This window comes from Lissotriton vulgaris, chromosome 10 (assembly GCF_964263255.1).
Source record: "Lissotriton vulgaris chromosome 10, aLisVul1.2, whole genome shotgun sequence".
NCBI classification, from domain to species: domain Eukaryota; kingdom Metazoa; phylum Chordata; class Amphibia; order Caudata; family Salamandridae; genus Lissotriton; species Lissotriton vulgaris.
This window is the reverse complement of record NC_141698.1, coordinates 127,370,350-127,389,380: the sequence shown is the minus strand read 5'-3', so window position 1 is coordinate 127,389,380 and position 19,031 is coordinate 127,370,350. Positions and strand designations below refer to the sequence as shown.

The window sequence follows — 19,031 nt, the reverse complement described above, 5'->3', positions numbered from 1 at the left end:
AAAAGTTATTATGTAGACATGCCCTTTCGTCTGTCCCTGATTGCCGCGCCATGCTGATGATATCCCGGTGCAGAGCTCATCACACTTCATTGTACCCACAATTTGGATACTCCTGCATGGAGTCAGTCACATTGCTATCTGCTGTGAGAGCCATCACCTCATACAAATTCTGTGTCAGAGGAGCAGCCAGAAACTGACATTTGAAACAGAACAAACCCAGGCAAGGTACTGAAACCTTAGATATTAGAGACACATCCCCTGACCGGAAAATGTGTATAAAAGAGGGAATAAAACAATCCACTTTCTTTCAGTTCCAGCTTCTTCTTGAACAAGGAAGAAATTGTAGGAAAATTCCCCTTTGTGTTATTTAATGCACTTTTCTTTCTGTAGAAGGGAGAGATCATTTGAACCGTTCTTTTCAATGTGCAGCTAATAATGGGCACTGATCAGAATTAGATTGTTTAGGTTTTGTTTTCCTTTCGTGAGTAGATTGTTGTAAGAGCAATGGAAAGCGGTTAAGGCCAGTTGAATTATGTGGCTCTGTGGCTGCAGTGATACGACATAATTATGTATTTACTTCACTTGGCCAAATATTTTACTGCTTAATTTGCAAATTTCCACAAAGAATGTTGTTTCTAGCCTTCAAAATAATAATGGTGCTTAATTCCCCATATTTTGACTTTTCATGTCCCATAACTTGGATAATGGTACTGCCTCATTTGGTTGTCTGTCTGTCACATAATCCTGGTGCTCCACACATACTAACCTCAACAGTGTTGCCAAGGGTGGGAACTAGAGGCACGGGGCCATGGGCAAGCCAGCCTTTTTTGAACTATGTAACCATGGAATTGGGCTGACCCTAGAGTATATGCCTAGAATTATCTTCAGAGTTCTGAAGAGATACAGCACCACCGGGGGCATCTCATGAAAAGTTTCGGACTGGCCTCACACACCGCCCGGTGTCATGCTTCATCATTGGCTGTCCTCGCCCTCTAAAAACTTGGTTTGATAGAGGCCGGCATACACCTGGAGACAGGGATGCACTTAAAGCTAAGTGATGGCCGTGGGGGAGTGATAAGTGAATTAAAACCCATTACATTGTCCATATGCTATGTTTATTCAGATGGTAAAAGTATGGTGGTTAAAAAAGAAGTGACCGGTGATATGGGAAGTTATTCTCCCTTCACCGTGTGAATTACGGTCCAAAATAATTACCATTTATAAGAGAAATACTCCACCGTAGCAACATTTTTGTCTCATACATTAGTTAGAATAGTTTTAATAAACCAAGAGGAAAAAGAGTAATTTGTCAGCTGGCATTTAAACTGCATGATTCGCCCTCATTCTCTGGCAAAAGAACTTCTATGCTTGTTTAAGCCAGCAACCAAAATATGGATTAGCCTAATTTTGCGTTACCCTGGAAGGCAGCAGAGTTTTTGTTAAAACTACATTGTTTGCAAACTAGTCTAGGTAACTAGCATAAATGGCAGAATATGCCCGTTTGTGGTGCAATGACTGATCATGTTTGCGGCATGCACTTCATCACTGAGCATGAACGAGGGCACCAGCTCCCTGGCCATAGCCAAATCCCTTGGGTCCGAAGTTCTTTGCGTAGCAAGCTTTGCAGTAGATATCTCCTTCTTTCGCGGTCTGAGTTGTAGATTCTAAGCTCTTGCCACATTTTGCACGTCTAAAACAATTTTTGTGCCACGGTTTTCCAGCACCCATTATCTTTTCTGCAGCATACACAGACTCCCACATCGAGATCATTTTTCAGTACCTCCAAATTTCTGAGCAAATTTAGAAGTATTGGTGTTGGTTATTGGCCTCTGGGATGCACTTTCATTTGGCTTAATGCCTAGTAGTTGCTCTCCTCTGTCCATATTGAGTGCTCTTCCTCTTTGCCCATAGCCGTAACCTTTCGGACAATACTTCTTGCCATAGCAAGACCTACAGTAGATCTCCTCATCATGAATTGCTACTGTTGTGCTGTCCAAATTCTTTCTGCAAACCATACAAAGAAAACAGCATCAAGGATAACTATTACCCTCACATTGTACCTCTTCAGCGTGGTACACGGTCCTGCCACAGGAGCCACATTTGTTACGCATCCATAGATCCACCATGGGAGGAAGATCCTTCTCCTACTTGGCGGCCAAGACCTGGAATTCTCTCCCCACTCACCTCCGCCTTACACAGAACCACACTTCCTTCAGAAAGGAACTCAAAACCTGGCTATTCGATAAATAGTACACCCCCTCCCCCAAGCACCTTAAGACCCTCTGGGTGAGTAGTGCGCTATACAAATTCCTGAACTTGAACCATTTCCCCAGTTAGGCATTTCTGCTCTGCGAGGAACCCGTCAACTACTGCAGCCAGACCATGTTTCTCTCTCACAGAGAGAGATGCATCGTCTTCAGAACTCTGTAGATAATTGCAGGAATATACTCTATTGGCAGCCCAATTTTGTGGTTACATAATCATGGTGTCCAAGACATTGATGAAGCTCTGCTGAGTGGTTCCAATTATGTCATCATGACAATGAAAGCCATATTTATGGTTTAGCAAATGCAAACCCCTGGAATTTGCCAGGTATGGGTATGCAACCCACACAATAATTCAGGCTGCTCACCAAACTCAGCACACCACTTTACCAAGAAGACCTGAAAAAAAAGCTGCTTTCCAAGAGCAGAACATGGTTGGTGACACCAGTTATGTGTGTACTGCATACCAATTTCAGGGCTTAGCTGTTTTTGTATCTCCACTTTGCCATTAAACTATAATTTCACTTTTTTTCTGGTTGTACTTTTGTTTAATATGTTGGCTGTCACATCATTACAAAATGGTTATCCGTAAAAACCTTTTTTGCTTAATGCAGGACTCTCTAGTCATTGATCACATCACTGCTTGCCTTCTTAATTGTCTCTTTTTTCTTACTTCACTTTCAGAACACGCCTGGTCTGTCACCGAATGTGATGATGCATGTCATTTTCATTATTACTATTCAGTGGAATGATTTCTCTGCTGAATGGAAGAAACTGAATATTTTAAGGGGTCTTTTTCTGTTTACATTTAATAAACTCCGGTTTGACTACTTGCAGATTGGTAGTAAGGAGATTACTAAAAGCTTGTTGATTATAGCGAGAACAGATGAAAGTGAAATAAATATTTCGGTTGCAGTTTAAGTGATATTTTATTTGAGTATTTAAGAAAAAAACGTGGTAATGATGAGAAGCAACTGAGAAATTATAAATATAAGAAAAGCTTAGGCATACTTTGAAATACACAGAGGAATGTTGTGGCATTTTGTATAGTTCTGTATATTGTGATCTGACATTATGTATAGAGGATTAGTGATCTGCCAGTGCATATGTAGGTTTGGCCGGCCTTTTTAGGATGGCCAAACTGACATGCGCACTTGGATATCTCCACACTATTGCTTGGAGGTATCGGCAGGGCTCAGGAGCACAGGCGCTCGGTTCCTGCTGGAGTATGGAACCAGCTAGCTCCGCCTAATCCCTACGCTTCTCACATGCTGGGTAATACGTTCATGAGAGTAGCGCTTGGATTGACGCAGGGGACTCTGGGAACCTGTGTGAGCGTCGTCTGAAGAGACAGCGAAGCAACCGATGTCAGGCTGCAGGTAAGTTTTTATTCCCCCCCCCTACCCCCGTGCTGCCCACCGATTTCACCAGCTAGCGGCTGCCACTGGCTTTACTGTGACCTATTCCTTTGTGTGGTATTGATGTGAAACTCATGTTCCTGGTTAACTGTAATGAAGTAAAAAATAACAGTGTAGAAAAGCTTAGAGTGCAACTAAAGAGGACATTCTTACTCCTGTTTCTCCATTGCCATTCACCTTAAAACACTATAAATAGCAGTGTTCTTCTGTCAAAAATGTAACTTTTTTTTAAACAGAAATGTCTGTGCTATAGTTTTGATGTTACCAAAAGCGATGTACAATAACGGTTCTTGTCCTACAACAAATAGAGGCTAGGCATAGAGTAGACTAGAAAAAATAGCATATTGATGGACCACTTAAATGCAGTTCATAATGCCACTCCAGCCCATTCCCTTCCAAAAACATTTTGGCCCAGTGTTCCACCTTGGTATTTCTGTTTCCAACGCGAACCTTTTGGACATAACTTGATTGCCTCCGTGCTCTGGTACACATATTAAGCTTTTTTTCGCACTTGGTGGGTGTTCACGTTCCACTTTTAACATTGACCTTCTCTTCTCCAGGCAAAGTCTAGGATAGTTTTCTATAGGGACTCACCACTTTAGGGATCCCAAAAATATATGACCTATTCAAAAAGGTATATATACATGTGTATATTTACTACTACACCTAGTGTAGCTCTTCACAATTTTGTTATTCACCATTTCTGAGTGTTGAGTTATATCTAGGTGTGGATTTACATGTCTCCACCCCCTCAAATAAGGGTGATGGAGCCTCCTACACTGGATTTAAAACGTGATAAGTTACTATTATTATCTTAGCACATGTAAGTGTAGATCTCTGTTACCGTGGCTGATATTTCCCATAACAAAGTTTAGGAAATGTATTAAACTTCATTATTCTTGAAAAAAGTATCTGATAGAGACTTCTAGCTGCAGGTTCCCTCCCTTTCCCCATGTGATTGGGACTGGAAGATGTTTCGTGAGCTGTACCCCTGCGCGCCGGTTGGTGGTGTTGATTGGCTCTGCATGGTGCTATCGTTCGCGCCAGAAGTGATGCCACAGCACCTACATAGGTGCCACCCAGGCGCGCTGACTACAGTTCTTTTCTTTCTCCAGCAGCCAATGCTGATCCAGAGAAAAGCTACCCCTCGGTCGGTTTTTGACAACATTTGTTAGATGTTTGGTCAACTGTTTTTGAGGTATTACCTTCTGGTGTGTCGAGATGTCATCTTGTAAAACAGGTTTTAAGCCTTGCGGCGTCTGTCACTGGTCGATGTCTGTAACAGACATGCACCTTATCTGTCTGTGGTGCTTAGAGTGCGACCCCAACACCAAGTCATGCACTGATTGCTGGGCCATGGCCCCGAAGGCTTTGAGGGAGCGGTCCCTAAAGCTAGGAGCGGTCCCTAAAGCTGGAAGCGGCCCAGCATGTGTCTCCATGGAAATCGAGGTCCCTAGATAGTTTGCGGAGCTCGAAGTCCTCTTCGTCTCTTTTCGAAGTCCTCAGGAGACTGAGGTAACAGGCACAAGAAAAAAAGCTAGAAGTCAATGTGCTCCGATGGCTGACGAGAAGAAGGCGCATCGGCACTCAAGGCATGGTTCCTCGAGCCAGGGCCTGGCCAACTCCACGCCTCCCTGGCTTTTCCTGAGTAGAGCGACCCCGCCCAACTCAAAGAGTTTCATGAGGTCATGTGTCTCATTTTTGGGCAGTCCGACCCTGTTTACGCGCATGGTTGGAGGGGGCCGTATATGGTTCCATGCCGGCGGCTACAGTGAGCCCCAGGGAGGCAATCGTGGATCTGGACCAACACCAGTCGTACAAACTCTTCCTTTTCTGGCACCAGTCACTATGCTGACGCTCCCGGCACCGCCATTTCCATTGTGATCCCTAACTCCGACACAGAAGCGGATGGGCGTTGCCCAATCCCAACTCTGACAGGAACCGCGCCTCCTAGATTGGAGCTTGAGCCCTATACTCTTTAGATAGGACACTGAGGGAATTGGGGGGGGGGTAGCTGGCCCCAAAGCAATGCCAACCATACATGGAAGACCCTAATATGGACGGAGTGAGGAACTGGGGGAAGCCAGCGGACTCAATACTCCTCCAGATACTGGTATACATTCTCCCCCTGCTGTAGCTACGGAAGAGGAAGCCTTCTACGCAATGGTGGTGTGGAAGGCGGCTGAGGTCGTTGGCCTTCATTTGCCCTTGGTGGCAGTCAAGACCAACATCTTGACAGAGGTGCCTCAACCGAGAGTCTCCTCATCAGAAGCCCTACTACTGTTGAATGATGGTCTCACTGACTTCCTATTGAGGACAAGGTCCAAACCTAACACAGGGGTTCATGTGCATAGGGCAATCACCTACGCCATCGCCCAGTGCCAGTAAACACAAGCCTCCTCACCCAACACCCTACCCCTTTGAGCTTGGTGGTCCAAGCCTCGACTTTCCTGGGCACATTCACTACTGTTCCCCTGGACAGGTAATCTAAAAGGCTGGACTCTTTGGGAAGAAAATGTTTCTTCTGCCAGCCTAGGATTGCAGTCTGTGAACACTGCATGCTTTTTGGGCCATTACTCCCACACTCTGTGGGATGTGGTTGCTTAAGGGCTGCCACAGGTCCCGGAGGAGGCCCGAGCCGCTTTCTTTCAAGCTGTTGCTGACTAGAGACACTCAGCAAAGTTCACTATTTGTTGTGGGTTGGACACGACAGACTCACTGGACAGATTGGTTTCATCGACTGTGGCACTGGGGCACTATGCATTGTTGAGGAAAACTGGCTTTTCGGGGGATGCCCAAGCTTCCTTTATGGACATGCCCTTCAATGGCACCTGTCTCTTCTGAGACAAGGCATACTCAGCGCTGGAGTGCTTTAAGGACTCGCAGGTTACAGCCAAGTCCTTGGGCCACTCGGCTGCCATAAGTCACCCCCAGTCTGGCTTTCATTCCTCTGGTGGTTACGGGAGGGGCTTTCAACCGCACCAATATGCGGCCAGCCATTGAGCCAATACAAGGGTGTTGTACCCACACCTCATCGGTCAGGTAGCTAGCGGTCTGGTACGTCCACCCTCTCCCGCCCCCCAGCGGCAACCTCCAAGCCTTCCTAATATGCCACCTTAGGCATCCAGGTGCTGGCAGGATTCACCATCACCTGCTCCACTGGCAGACCATAACAAAGGGGCAGTTCCCTCCCTCCATACTACCATCTCATGACTGGCTGATGTAGGATCATTTGTCCTTGCTCCACGAGGAAGTCATGGCTCTGTTGGAAAAGGGAGACATAGAGAGGGTTCCGGGGCCAGAAGTAGGTTATGGTTGTAACTCCTGCTAAAATCTAGTCCCCAAAAAGGACAAGGGATGTAGTCCTATCCTACACCACCCAGCATTCATCTTCTACTTCAGGAATTCAAGGTGCTCACACTAGCTCAGATCTTCGCTTTTCAAAGATGGATGGTAGAGTTAGACTTGCAGGGTGCCTATTTTCCTATTCCCGTCGTAGGCCATGAGCATTTTCAGTTCACCTTGCTTCCCTTTTGGCCTTGCCAGCATCTTTCCGGTTTTCACCAAGGTGATGGCAGCGGTTGCTGAGCATCTGCAGAGATCAAGGATGTCAGTCTTCCTCTATCTTGATAACTGGCTGTTGAAGGCAGACTCTCCAGACTACGGCGAACCTTCTGCAATCATTGGGGTTCACTATCAACTTGCCGAAGTCACTCCTGACTCCCTCTCCGGCACGCTATTTAATCTGAGCTGTTCTAGACACAGTGTAGTTTCGGGTTATTCTCCCGAGCGGCGAGTCCAGGTTTTTCAGGCTGTGATACCCATTGTTTACCCTCTATCCTGGGTTTCGGTGGGACTGACTCTGAAACTGCTGGGCCTCATTGCCTCCTGCATCCTTCTGGTAACACATGCCAGATGGCACATGCGGGCTCTGCAGTGTGACCTGACATTCCAGTGGGCGCACCTTCAGAATAAATCTCTCCAACTTGGTCCAGATCTCGGAGGAAACTGCAAAAGATATGCAGTGGTTGCTAACCAACCACGATTGGGTCAGAGGCAGACCCCTGTCCTTTCCCCAACCAGATTTGCATTATGGACGGATGCATCACTCCAGGGATGGGGCGGCTATCTTTGAGGGATGGAGATCTCAGAACTCTTGTCTCCGGCTGAATATAGACTACACATCAACATGCTGGAGCTCTGGGTGATGCGACTGGCATTGAATGCCTTTCTACCTTCCATCAAGTGAAGGCTAGTGCAGGTGTTGAAGGACAACACCACCGCCATGTGGTACTGCAACAAACAGAGCGGGTGGGGTCGTGCACCCTTTGTCAAGAGGCCCTGCATCTCTGAACATTGCTGGGACGGCAGGACATTTTCCTGGTGGTTCAACAGCTGGCAGATCCACTGAACGCCAGGGCAGACAAACTCAGCCCTCAATGTCTAGCGGATCACGAATGGTGTCTCCGTGCAGAGGTGGCACAAGGTCTCCATCGAGAATCCGCAATGGCAGCTGTTTTGCACACTGGTGTTTCCAAGGTGGCCCTTGCTTGGAGACGCTTTTTGTCTTGACTGAAGCTCAGACCTCCTGTATGCATTTCAGCCCATACCACTCCTGTCCAGAGTTTTCAAGAAGGTCAGGAACGACGGGGCCCAAGTCATCCTTGTGGCTCCAGTCTGGGCACGGAGAGTCTGGTATCCTGAGCTACTGAGCATGACCATTGATCCTTCGATCAGGCTACACCTTCAGGAGGATCTTCTGTCACAGCAGCAGGTTAGGGTTCTCCACCTAAACCTGTTCACTCTCTGCTTCTTGCGAGAAGATTGAGTGGCGGCAGTTGACAGCTTTTGACCTTCCTCTTGAAGTCCATATTGTGATTTTGGCAGCCAGGCGTTTCTCCACCAAGATAGTATACACCTGCCATTGGAAAAAGTTGGGCATTGTGTCCAGAAAAGTCAATGTATTCATTTTTTGCCCCTCTTTCTTAAGTCTTGCTTTTTGCTCTTACCCTTGCCTAGCAAGGCTCTATACTGAGCACCTTTTAGGGATATCTGTCCGTTCTGTCTGCCTTCTTGTGGCTGCCTGACCAACCCTCTTTATTTAAATCCCCTATTTTACATAGGTTTTTGAAAGGTCTTGCCTACCTTTTTCCCTCGTCACCATTCATTATGCATCAGTGGGACCTTAATTTAGTTCTGACATTTTTGATGTGTGCTCCATTTAAGCCTCTCCACAACTGTCCAGTCAAGCTCCTCATGCTCAAAACAGCCTTCCCCGTGGCCATTAAATTGTAGTGTAGTTCCTAGTTTCCCACTAGGCCCTGCGCATTGGAATAACATAAACAGTAGTATCGACGTGGAACTGCGGATATTCCAGGCCTCCACTGACTATGCTAAACTTAATTGGGTTGTGTTACCAACTAGCTCAGAGGTCACTGGAAACTTTCTTCTCTGCATAGGAAGTGATCAGCTTCCTTGGCACAGACAAGAAGGGATTCAGTTTTCCAACAACCGTGCAACATGACAACTTTGCTCCTCAGATCAAGAGTCGATCTCTAGGGTCGTGTGAAACAATAGACATAGATTTCACTCAGTCAGTCTGGTGCAGTTTACTTTCACAATATGTAGAGAATAGAGAGACGGGCGTTTATCAATAAAGGTTAACATTTATTGAACAGTCTTTCTTCTCGTACAAGAGAAATGTATTGCCACAATTGCAATAACTGTTATTATAAAAAGTACGTACAGTAAGATAAGAATTGCGAAATAGAACTGTAAAAGCATTGATATGGTTTCTTAGCCATACAATGGTTTAAAAGTAATAAAACATATATACAGTCATATATACATTAGGCTAACATACTCAACTGGTGCTTCTAACTAAGCCTACCCCGGTGTGCCTGACCTAAGCCTAACACGTGAGAAGGGGGAGTAAGTAAGTAGCTTAAGTTAAGTTGGTTTTGCCAAGGTTTGTTTCAAGAATTCTCTTCTAAGGGTTTAGTCAACACCATACCTCTGAATAGAATGATGGAGGATTGGTATCTCCTTCAGGGGTCTCTCTCGATATCCCAGTCACCCGCGAGGGTAAACTGGAAGCGCCGGGACTGGATTTCTCTGCACGAGAAAGGCAGCGGCTTCTCTCAGCGCGTCTGGAGGAAGGAGGGGTGACAGCGTCCGCGGGCAGCTGGGCTGGATGTCTTCGCAGAGGACGGCTGCACGGCTCCTCAAGCGTACTGAACCACAGTTCGCGCTGTAGCGGCGATAATGGTAATCAGTAGCTTCACCACCACGGGATAGCAGGCTGCAGCGACAGAGTGCTAGTTTTTACCAACACTGGTCATGCAGGCAGCTGGCATCAGCAACAGGCAACGCTCTCAACGCTCAACAGCAGCTAGCTTCGCATTGCTTAAGGCAACGTTGGTAATATTTATACCTGACAGGTGCCGGGTTTGACGCAAGTTTGCTGGACATAAGACGTCAATAAAAGATGTCACTAGGAAGTGGCAGCTATCAGTTGCTCATTAGAGTTCTATTACTAATCAAAACATAGCAAGCGGGGATTTCCAGGTTTGCTAAGTTTTTATCTTGTTGAAGAACTCGGAGTGTTATCTAGGAATATCAGATAGTGACTGCTGCTCTGTCATTGCACTAATTGGTCGCAAAGGAAGTAGCAGAGAGTCATGCTGGAATGTGGCTCTGTGGCTTTGCTCGTGTGAGGCCAGAGATGACTTTTCAGAAAATCGCACTTGAACGGTTATGCCAATATAGGGAATAAAGGGCTTTATAGCCGAATAGGGGCATAAGGTCACAGTATCGATCAGGAACCTAGATAAGCACATGACACCCACTCCACGAATTCATGTCCATCAAAATTACTAAAACTAAGCAATTTAGATGCATGTGTAACATTGTGTAACATAGCCCACCTCAAAATACATAAATGCATTCGAAATAGGCGTACTTGTAATACATGGAATTTAGGTACTGTACGTAGTTTTAAAACATAGTAATCATTCAAAAAATTATTGCATATGGAATAAATGAACGATTATGCATAAAGAATTACACATGAAGTATCTCTGACAGAAGAAATGCGAGATAAATCATCACATAAAAATGCATTGTAATAACATGTGTGCTAGAGGCTGGTGTAATGTTGTTATGTCTCTAGATGTGTTTAGAAATAGAAGTGTGAAGCTTCTGTTCTCTAAGAATAGTTTTTACGTTAAGCAAAGAATTGTTCGTGCCAAAAAAGAAAAGGGTCAATATTTGAAAAATTGTCCAATTCAAAGAAAAATCAGTTTACCAAAGCTCCTGGCAGTTTTTTGTTGATCAAAACTGAAGGCCGAATTCAGAGTTCATAGGAACGCTGTGTGTCGGAAAGCTTCTCAAAAGTTATTGTTTCCCTATGGGTGAGAACATCGTATCAGACAGGCTCGCAAAGAATTGGTCTACAAAATCAGGTGATAGTTCAACCAAATTAGATAGTGCTGAAACTTGGCAGGTGTGAGAATGATTGCTGTCATCGAAGGCAGGATCAGCAATGCTCACAGCACGTTGTACCTGGGTGATGTTGCTTTTGTCACTCGCTCCACTGTTACCACTTGGCTGTAGTACAGGAGTCTCCACAAATGCCGTCATCAGGATTGGTAGCCGCTGGGGACAACACAATGCGTGAGCCGTTATTGGACTTAGCAAAGTATCGACGTCCATTGGTACTGCTGATGGAAGTGAAAGACAGATGTCCAACACGCATTCCTCGCCGCAAAGCATACACCGTAGCACAGGTAAAATGCAATTTTGCCATATCGGTCTGAATGAAAGGAACCAGGTCATGTTTAGATCTCTCAGCCTGGCCAATCCGAGGACGTTAGTTATCCTGTCCCTGTAGCGCATTGCTAGGATTGTCTCTTCCATTCCCATGGGAGCTATGTCTGAGCCGAGGCTTGCCATAACGTAGCAGGAGGGTCAAAAATAGAATCCCTGCGATGAGTCCAAAAAATAGTGGAATACCACCAAAAATGGAGTGCACAAAATTAGGAAAGATTCCCAAAATTGCCTGGAAGGGTGTTTAGCAGTCCTGTAAAGACTGTCTTAAATATGCCTGGGATGCTCGTGGCACTAGACATGTTAAGGAGTTGCTCGAGCATTTGTACGAAATGCACGGGGCAATTTGTTGATAAAAGGTCATGGACCTCAGTAGCCGTCCTTGCGACTAGAAGATCATACGTCTCTTTAGATGACGTTATAGGCACTGTTGTCTGTAAAAGCACAGATTTCATTTTGCTTAATGTATCAATTCGTATAGAATAGAGATTCAGACGAGGCCAAATGGGAGTCACTATGTCTGGAGGCCCGCTCGGGAACAATGCTTGCATACAGCATTTGACCATGGACGTTACTTCTACTAGATAACTTAGTCCGGGCGCGAGGCCACAGCACCTGTGATCCGTTCTTAGAATGTAACTCCCGTTTGCGAGTTGCATAAAGAAGGGCTCTATCTGAGTTGCAGGTGTGACTAGCTGGTGGCATGAGAGGTTGTTTGAATTTCCATCACATGCTCCGTGTAAATTAATACCCTGACACAAAAGTATACCGCTTAGTGAGTGTTTACAGTTGTCACCACTAAGAAATACATTTTTGTCGCTGTCACTATAGCAAGAATGAGTGTATGGTAATTTCCATTCGGATTTTAAGTATCCTTTACCCAATTGTTCATATTGGCCAGCAGGTATGTATTCAAGGCACTTATGAAATCGGAAAGTTGTAATCGGAATTGTGATAATTCCGTGTATTATCCATTCAATGACAGGACTCTCTGACATTGTCAATGGTAATCGCTCGAGTTTCTCGATGCTCAAGATTGTATAGTCTGCTCCTTTCTGTGCCAAACTGATCTGTTTATCAGTAAGGTTAAAAATGGAAAACAATGACGTTGTGTTGATTAAACGCCAAGGCACATAGCCTGAACGAAGATCTTGCAGCGTCCAGCCTAGTTCTATAATAGAACGTAATTGAGACTGGCCATGTTGTAACATTAGCAAATCTCTGTCTATCACATCAAAGGCAGATGATACAATATTGTCCAAAGAATATATTCTGGAAGACAGAGTCATTAACCCATTGTCTACCACAGAAAGTGATTTCTCCAAATTAATACGATCAATTTCTCGTATCTTTTCAGCAGTTTCAATTTGCTTTACTTTCCAAGCCTCGTTGTATGAAGCATAGATGCTGGTCGCTATGAAACGCTTCTGACGCTGTTTGCGTGGTCCAAGAATGAAATCGCGCAAATCAGCACCATCTTTTAATAAAGACAAGTGTTGCTTAATTTCAGCCAGTGTGGATGTAGCTAGCCATTCTAGGCAGAGTTTACCTACACTGTATGTTGTTATTATTCCTGGATGTTGTCTCTGGGAATATCTTGAGTCTAATCTGGTCATCTTTAAACCCTGTGTTTTATTCAGGAATCTATCTTGACAGCTATTTGTGTCTGTAGGCCAGATTAACCACTTTTTCCAATCAGGATGTGTTCTGTTGAAATGTAAAATGTGTGACACGTCTAACTCATTATCTGCAGTTGCATTCTCAGGTATTGGCTTTGGTATAGACGGTGTTTTCATTTCTTTGTTCTTAGCTAGGCCAAGACAAGATGTTTGGTGTACAGTGTCATTTAAAAATAACATTTGTTCAGGTATCATGCAGGTTCTAAACAGTGCTTCTATGCCTTGCACCTGCCAATCTTTTGTACCCCAAATTGTTTTCGTTTCAATATTATTTTTCCAATAATCAAAACCAAATGTCATCATTTTGTCATAAAATGCTTCTGAATATATCAATTTAGAATTTGTCAGCATTGTTTTCATTCCTGTTCTATCTAACAGTTTATAATAAAACGTTTCTGCATCACTGGTGTTAAACCCTGAAAAATATTTGAATTTCTCAAAAAATGCTTTAGAACTGCTTTTAGGTGGTGTAGAACAATGTTCCCATTGATTATACATAAAAACATTTCTAGGCTGTGCAGATTTATGCAAGTAGTGATCACCATAGTGGGTATAACAGAATAACTGCTCATAACTAGATGAACCTTGTAAATAATCATGATCTGTGAATCTAGCTGACATAACTAAATCAGACATCATGTCATTAATACTGTTAAAGTCCCAATCATCAGAGAATGTACTTGGTGTAACAAAGTCACTTAAGGAAACCTTTAGTTGATGAGGATACTTCAGGATTTCGACCGGACCATAGATCTCATAGTCTGTTTTCTCCCATACTACCCCACCAGGTATTGGAATTGCTGTGACATTTACTGCTGACAGTTCTCTTTTCTTCACGTGGGATGATCTGTGTGGTTTCAGGACTAGGTTGATGTTCTGACTTGCTGTGTCCATTCAATTGTAATGAACTTCCCTAAAATTAAAACTAAAATTAGGCATTGTAGGAGTATGAATACCCCTGAGATAATCCAATGCTCAATCAACGGTGAATCCAGATATAATTCTTTGATTTGTTGAAGGAGTCCTGTTGTATTTTCTTTAGAATACTTTTTTGTTTCTGGCATCACTTCGTGGTCGTTTTCATCTTCAGAGAAGTTGTCGAAGTTGATGAAATAACCAGAGGCAGTTCTGTCAATTGATGGGATTGTTCTTTCAATCTGTCTCTCGGTAGCACTTTCTGATGCCACATTAGTGTAGACTGGTGTTGTTTCTTGACGAACTGTTTCAATCTGTGTTTCAAGAGGCACGAGTTCCATGGCATTATTGCATAGTCCTTCATTGTGCACTGCAGGCTGATCGAATGTGATGAGTCTTTCAGTTTGAACCTCTTGTATTGTTGCAAGTTTGGGTATTCTGTTGTTTCTTGGGAGTCCACTGGGCCTACTGTTGATTATAGGCCACATGCTTGTGGTTTTACCAGATCGATGGACACGATTCTGTTCTCCTTTTTACCAGCAAGGGGCGGTAGCACAACTGATCTTGTTCCGGTGACTGCCAAGACAGGTACTGCTTTTCTGTAAGAAGGCCCAAATTCCTTCTTCACCGCGATCTTTTCTCTGACTAGATCCCCAATCTTTGGAATCCAGACAGGCCTTGCTGGGGCTGTTGCGGGTGGTGCCTCGTCAGTGGTATTTGGCTGTTGCTTTAACTTTATGTTGCTTAATGATTTTCTTGTTTCATTCAGTTCCTGTAAAACAGCCAAACGGTCTTTTACTTCAAACTGCTTTGTTTCTTCTTGTACCACTGACATCTGACTATCGAGGTCCTGAATGTTCATTCTTATTCCGAACAATAGTTCGTATGGGCTGAAACCTTTTAGAGAATTTCTTGGCATGTTGTTAAGACTAGTCTGGACACTTATTAAATGTTTGACCCACCCAGCGCCTGAACCTAATACCTTCGCTGTTATAGATTGCTTTATGTCCCGGTTTTTTCTTTCTATCACACTAATGTATGAATGACAAGAATACCACAACCCAATTCCCATGCTAGCCATGGCCCCCCCATAAGCTCGAGAGCTGAAAGCAGGACCCTGGTCAGAATGGAACGTGGTAATTGCGTATGTGCCGATATGGACTCGCTAATCTTTTTATAACTGTTCTAGCGTCAGCCGAGTGCTGGAGGCCTCATTATTTAAGTGTATTTCGTCTTAAACGTTGTACACTGGGACGCGCTTCTCTTCTTTGATTGCGCAGATAGACCGCCTTATGCTGTCTAGAAGGGATCCTGAAACTACACTGGCCTGTTCATTACTGCGATCTCTGTTGCAGTTTTCACAATTTTGAGCAAAACATTGAATATCTATACTCATTCCTGGCCACCAGTACTCTGATTGTAATTCTTTCAGAGAGGCTTTGATTGTTTGGTGTCTCAGTCCCAACCCCATGTGTGCTTCCAGTAAGAGGAAGCCCCTCCTGCTCCTGTTTGGAATTACTCTATCCCCCACTCCAGGGATTCGAGCAAAAGGAACGGAGTTTGCATCGATTATGTATGCATAATTGAGTGGATAGTTTACGGGTAGTGCTGCACAGTCGCCTTTTACGGTCGTTTTTACTGCCAGCATGGTTTCCCCGTCTATATACTTATCTGTACGCTTTTTTGTGGCTACGGAAGCCGGGTTAGTTGCTTCCGCTTTGGCTGTATTAGCCAATGAATTCCCTGCAACGTGAACGCCATCACGTTGAAGACTCTGTGCGTGAATCACGTGAGTCTTTTGTAGTTCTTTGTATAAAAGAGCTACCTCGTTCCAGAGCTTTTTATGCTTTATTGTGGCACCTGTGTCATCTTTGTAGTCGTTTTCGATCCAACTCTGCAGTTTGTTGTTGAAAGAATTTACGCAAAAATGAGAATCGCACACTATAAGTGTGGGGAATTCGCGTTCTGCATTTTCGAGCGCCATCTTTAAAGATCTGATTTCAGTTCTTTGAGCCGAACAGTACTTAACTGATTCAGTTTTTGTTATTTTCGGTTTGATTTTACCGCACAGCCAACGACATTTAATGATCGCACATGCTGCATCGTAGGATTTTCTCTCTACGTTGAAATGCTGTACAAAGCTATCTGTGTAGATTATACAGGCGTATTGTGGGAGAGGCAGGATTTCGATTGGCAGAGGATATTCTTCTTCATAATCTAAATCATTCAGTTCTGTGTATTGCGGGGCGAAATAGTATTTCACATCTTCCGCTCCTAGAGAATCTATGCACTGTATCCATTTTGGATTCAGTGTCACTGTAGGCAGGTTTACTGGGCTGAATAGCGCTTTGAAGGCGGATTCCGCTGTGAGGATATTAATCCGTTTGCCGTGTGCTAGTTCTCGTTCATTTGCTAATGCGATTTGCACTGCGTTCACAGTTTTTTCTGTGCGACTGAATGTTTTTTCTGCTTGTGTGTACAAGTGAGATTTAATTGAAATTGGTACCTTTTCTCCCTCATTAGAGGTTAGGTATGTGAATCCGCATCTTCCTGGGATGACTCGGATTACCAGATCGCGTGTGTTGTCACGTGTATCTAATTTTGTTTTTGCTAACATGTCTGTTTGCAGTGATCTCAAAATTTCTGTGTGTTTTTGAGTCCAATTGATTTGTTTTAAATCAGGTTTAATTAGTTCGTAGAGAGGTTTAACCCTCTCTGCGTAATTTAGGATGTAAGTTCTTCCGAAATTCAGAAAACCTAGTATTGATTGTAAATTCTTCAGCGTTTTTGGAGCTTGGAGTACAGCGCACTTCTCTAAGAAGTTGTCCGCTAGGCTTTTTCCTTCACTTGATAATTCGTACCCTAAAAATAGTACTGTCAGATGGGCAATTCGGGACTTTTTAAAGTTGAATTTGTAACCCTCTGCTGCGAACCCAAGTATAATGGTGTTCACTCTTTTCAAGTGAGTATCCAAGTCATCATCTGTGAGATAAATATCATCTACGTAAGATAATGCTTCATCATCATAGATTTGTAGTAACTCTGTTACCCTAGCTGAGAATAGTCCTGGGCTGTTCTTGAACCCCTGTGGGAGTCGACAGAATTTTTTCTGCGACCCAAATGCGGAGAAAGCGGTCAAGTATCTGCTTTCTGGTGCAATGTTTTGACAAAAGAAACCATTAGAAATGTCTAATGTTGTTTTGTATTTTTTCCTAACTATGTTATTCATTAGGGCTGCACTATGCGAGTTTTGTACTGCAAAAGTTTTGCAACATGTATTAAGGTGTCTGTAGTCCAAAACTAGACGATATGAATTGTCTGGCTTGGAAACAGGAAACAAAGGATTGTTCATTTGAGAGGTGCATGTTTCAATCACCCCCTGGTATTCAAGTTGATCTAAGATCTCCCTGACCTGTTTTTTAGCTTCTTGCTTTATGGGATACTGCCGTTGGGCAGTTGGTTCACTTTTTAATTGGATTTTGTGAGGTGGTGAATCCTCATCCCATCCTACATGATTTTTATACAATGCAGGTGCCTGCGCTACTGCCCATTTCCTTGCATATGTATATTTTTTGTGAATCGGTATGTGATTCGAGAAGGCAGGCATAATCACCTCTTCGCCACGAGGGCACTCCCTGACAAACTCCGGGGGCCAATCTTTTTCAGCTAACAGAATATCATAGCCTTTTGAGAGCTTATCCCAAAATAGACCCTTAATTTTCCTAGTCTTATCACCCTCTATACGCAATGTTATTTCGTATATTTTATGGGGCTCGCTAAGTCTGGCGTCGGCAGTTTCAACCTGAATGTATTCATTCGTGTCCACTGTCTCCAGATGACTCATCAAGTTCTTGCGCGCTATACTGATCTCTGCTGCACTGTCCAACATTGTCAATGCCCACTCCCCGTTTTTCAACTGTGTCCTCAGTATTCTCGGCATGGTTGATTACTCTAATACTGGCTACCTTCTTTTTCTGAAATTGAGATTTCTTATTTTGAGCAGGTTCCTTGTCTTTGGACTTGGTGTGCTCTCCTGGGTCTGACCGTCCTCTTCTTTCCGAATTCTGTGGAAGAGATCGAGAGGGACGTGTATCAATACTTTGATATCTATCAGGTCTTTTTATATTATCCCTATTTCTAAGGTTATATCTTTTCTCAGAGGGCTCCCTCTGGGGAGACTGGCGTTCTCGAGTCGGAGTTTTTTCCCTCCGTCGAGGAGACCTTCCTCTGGACTGGAAAACTTTTTCCTTGGGAGTGGATTGTTTATTTCCATCCCAGCTCTTTTTAGGAGTATTTAAATTATTTTTAATAAAATAATTTTTCAGGATTTTCGAGCAGTTGGGGCTTTACTGGTTTTCCACCCAAGCTGTCTCTACCTAATTCTTCATAGCATTTTTCTATGATTTTTGCAAGCTCAACAGGATCTTTTATATCTGTTTCCCTCAACTTCTGGCGAATCGCCACAGATGCTGCTTCTCCCTTTACATTGGCTAATAATATAGCCGTGACCTGCTTGAAGTCTTTCAGTAATTTCATACCTAGATTTAAAGCTGGCTCTGGACCGAATTCATTTTGAATCTGTTTTAGCACGTCTGGTATTACCGCCATAGACGGAACACCGTGTGTTTTTGTGTAAATGGAAGCAAAGACTGTACCCCAAGTGTCGCAGTCCTCCACGTGTGGTGCGATTCCCATAGGAAGGCAGATGGTCAAGATTCTGTGTTTCTCAATAGGGGTAGTATCAGGAAATACTGCCTCTATTTGAGTGATTTTCTGGGCTAACCAGAAAGGAATTTGTTCCCGTTTTACGGGTGTTTTACCAAGACATGACTGTATGTTCTGTGGTGTAATTTTATTTGTGTTCCCCTGATGAGGGGTCAGCTGTGGTGTATTAACAGCTGGCTGGACTGTTGCAGTCCGTATTACAT

General features: G+C 43.9%; 1 protein-coding gene and 1 pseudogene across 1 annotated transcript in view; one reads left to right on the top strand and one right to left on the bottom strand.

Moving 5' to 3' along the window:
- SDK1 (sidekick cell adhesion molecule 1) overlaps window positions 1–19,031 on the top strand; it is a 1,937,536-nt gene that overhangs the window by 731,475 nt on the left and 1,187,030 nt on the right. The window lies entirely within an intron of this gene.
- On the bottom strand, window positions 1,532–2,099 carry LOC147684825 (cysteine and glycine-rich protein 2 pseudogene; annotated as a pseudogene).